The sequence below is a fragment of the Arachis stenosperma genome, chromosome 10 (genome assembly GCF_014773155.1).
Source record: "Arachis stenosperma cultivar V10309 chromosome 10, arast.V10309.gnm1.PFL2, whole genome shotgun sequence".
In the NCBI taxonomy this organism is placed as follows: domain Eukaryota; kingdom Viridiplantae; phylum Streptophyta; class Magnoliopsida; order Fabales; family Fabaceae; genus Arachis; species Arachis stenosperma.
Window position 1 is genome coordinate 32,864,152 of NC_080386.1, and position 4,014 is coordinate 32,868,165.

Below are 4,014 nucleotides of genomic sequence, written 5' to 3' on the forward strand. Positions count from 1 at the left end.
GAGGTGAAACCAAGCAAGAAAGAAGAGGTGCAAAAGCAAGAACTGAAGCCATTACCCTCTCATCTCAAATATGCATTTCTTGGCACTTCAGAAAGCCTCCCAGTGATCATCAACTCGTCTTTGACAAAGAAAGAAGAAGGAGAGCTTCTTGATGTTCTCAGAACTCACAAGGATGCCTTAGGATGGACCATTGATGACCTGAAGGGCATCAGCCCCACAGTATGCATGCATAAGATTCTTTTGGAGGACAATTCCAAAGCAGTGATTCAACCTCAGAGAAGACTCAACCCTGCAATGAAGGAGGTCGTCCAGAAGGAAGTGATGAAATTATGGAATGCAGGAATCATATACTCTATTTCTGATAGCTCATGGATAAGCCCAGTCCAAGTGGTACCAAAGAAAGGAGGGATGACAGTCATTATTAATGAGAAAAGTGAACTCATTCCGACTAGAACTGTGACAGGGTGGAGGATGTGTATTGACTATAGAAGGCTGAATGATGCCACACGCAAAGATTATTTCCCACTTCCTTTCATTGATCAAATGCTCGAAAGGTTGGCTGGCCATGCTTATTATTGTTTCTTGGATGGATATTCTGGGTATAATCAGATAGTGGTGGACCCAAAGGACCAAGAAAAGACTTCATTCACATGTCCAGTTGGAGTTTTTGCTTATAGAAGAATGCCATTCGGATTGTGCAATGCCCCAGCTACTTTTCAAAGGTGTATGCTTTCCATTTTCTCAGATATGGTTGAAAAATTCTTAGAGGTTTTTATGGATGACTTCTCTGTCTTTGGTGATAGTTTCAATACTTGTTTAAACCATCTAACTCTTGTCTTGAAACGATGCCAAGAAACTAATTTGGTTTTGAACTGGGAGAAGTGCCATTTCATGGTACCTGAGGGGATTGTTCTTGGTCATAAAGTTTCAAGAAAAGGGATAGAGGTTGATAAGGCAAAGGTTGAAATAATAGAAAAACTCCCTCCACCAACCAATGTGAAATCTGTTAGAAGTTTCTTGGGGCACGCAGGATTTTATAGAAGGTTTATCAAAGATTTTTCTAAAATAGCCAAACCTTTGAGCAACCTTTTGATGATTGATCAACCTTTTGTTTTTAATAAAGAGTGCCAGCATGCTTTTGAAACTTTAAAACAGAAACTCACAACAGCACCAATCATCACACCTCCGGATTGGAATTTGCCATTTGAACTCATGTGTGATGCAAGTGAGATTGCCATTGGTGCTGTGCTTGGGCAGAAGAAAGGAAACTTGCATCATGTCATATATTATGCAAGTAAAGTATTGAATGAAGCTCAAAAAAATTACACTACAACAGAGAAGGAATTGTTGGCTGTAGTCTATGCATTTGATAAGTTTAGATCATACTTGATAGGATCTAAAATTGTGGTTTATACTGATCATGCTGCTCTCAAGTATTTGATGTCAAAACAGGATGCCAAACCAAGACTCATCAGGTGGATTCTACTCTTACAAGAATTTGACATTGAGGTAAGGGATAGGAAAGGCACCGAAAATCTAGTTGCTGATCATTTGTCAAGGCTGCCACCAGAAACAATCCAAAAGGCTTCATTACCTGTGAATGAAAGCTTCCCAGATGAACATCTTATGCTGATCCAACAAACACCATGGTTTGCCGATATAGCTAACTACAAAGTGGGAAGGAAGATACCTCAAGAATTCACTAAGCAACAAGTGAAGAAGCTGATCAATGAAGCAAGGAAGTTCTTGTGGGATGAACCTTATTTGTTCAAAAGATGTTCTGATGGAATAATTAGAAGATGTGTCCCTGAGAGTGAAATGCAAGACATATTATGGCATTGCCATGGCTCTACATACGGCGGACACTTTGGTCCAGAAAGAACAGCAGCAAAGATACTACAAAGTGGGTTCTATTGGCCAACCATCTTCAAAGATGCCAGGGAGTTTGTGCACCAGTGTAATGAATGCCAAAGAGCAGGAGGATTAACAAAAAGGAATGAGATGCCACAGAACTTCATTCTGGAAGTAGAATTGTTTGATCTATGGGGCATTGATTTCATGGGACCCTTTCCCCCCTCTTATTCATTCAAATATATCTTGGTAGCAGTGGAATATGTTTCAAAATGGGTGGAAGCCATAGCCACAACTACCTGTGATGCACAAATTGTTCTTCAATTCCTAAAGAAGCACATCTTTACTAGATTTGGAGTACCCAAGGGTCTCATCAGTGATGGTGGTGGTCATTTTTGCAATAGACAAATGGAGAAACTTCTCCACAAATATGGAGTTATTCATAAGGTAGCCACACCATATCATCCTCAAACTAATGGACACGCAGAATTAGCAAACAGGGAACTGAAGAAGATCCTAGAAAAGACAGTTGGTAGCACAAGAAAGGATTGGGCTAGGAAGTTGGAAGATGCACTTTGGGCATACCGAACAGCCTTCAAAACTCCCATTGGGAAATCCCCATTTCAATTGCTATATGGCAAATCTTGTCATCTCCCTGTAGAGCTTGAGCACAAAGCCTTTTGGGCCACCAAACTTCTAAATCTGGATTCTGAAGCAGCAGGAGAAAAAAGATTGTTGCAGTTGAATGAGCTAGATGAGTTTAGGCTAGAAGCCTATGAAAATGCCAAGATATACAAGGAAAAAGCTAAAAGATGGCATGACAGGAAGATCTTGAAGAAAGAGTTCAAACCTAGACAACAAGTTCTCTTGTATAACTCACGGCTCAAGATATTCCCTGGCAAGCTTAAGTCTAAGTGGACAGGTCCATATTTAGTAACTAAGGTTTTTCCTAATGGGAGTATTGAATTGCTAGATGAAGCAACAAAGAATCGGTTTACAGCAAATGGCCATAGAGCAAAGCTGTACCTAGGGGGGCAATGGAACAAAGAAACAGAGGTCCAGAGCCTAAACCCTCCTTGAAGCAAAGACGGAAGATGTCAAGCTAATGACAATAAAAGAGCGCTTGTTGGGAGGCAACCCAACGTGAGGTAGTTATCTTTTCGTAGCATTTCCAATAAAAATGTTGAATAATTAGTATGCATTGCAAGGAGCTAAGTTTGGTGTTGCACACCGAAATAATTTGAGAGAGAATGAAAAATTTTAAGTTTGGTGTTCCACCAAAACTTCATTCAGAAACACATTCTAACCTCCTACACATTACTAGTTTCAAGCAATCAGACAAATTAATCAACTATATAATTGCTTTTTAGTCCTAACTCTATGACATGTAGCAAGAACATAAGAATTTGCCCAGAGTCAAAATGACGAATCAGGAGAAGTAGCAAGGAATTTGGCATCATGATTCAAAATGGGCACAACAGAAGGATGAACAAAAGAGATGCAATCCAATAGGTTGTATATACACTCAACTTTTGCTATTGAGTAATATTTTGAGTATGTTCTGTTAAAGTGTCTTTTGGTTCAGACATGGTCTTTGCATCATCATAAAATAAGTAAGCTAGTTAAGTTTGTGCTTGTGTGTTCACTTTCACTTAACTAAGAGCATGTTTTGTCCCCTGCATCTTTAAATCAATAAAAGAAATGTTTGATTGTGAAGTGAGGTTCTCTGTTAGAAAGAAGTAGAATAATAGTAAGTGGTGGTATGTGTGTGATTGTATAAAAACTCACTTTTAGTGAATAAAGGGCTAGGATGTCTTTCTCTAAGAATAGAGTGATCTACTGTCTATGAATCTCAATAAGAAAATCCTTGGTTCAAAAGAAAAAAATAAAAAGAAAGAAAGAAAAGAGATAGCCAAAAGATGGCAGAATCAAAGAAAAAAAAAAGAGGGAAACAAAGCTGGACACCAATAGCTTGAACCTTAAAAATATATGCCTGTGGTGTCTATGTATTAGGATCTGCTTGGACTACTAAGCTCTTTGGAGTGCTTCAACACTCGGTGACTTGGATTAACTAATCCGGGATCATCAGCTGAAAATCCACTATCAAGAGCAACCTAACTACAAGGCATTTAGTAACCAAAAAGGTGCTGGGCATCAATGTTT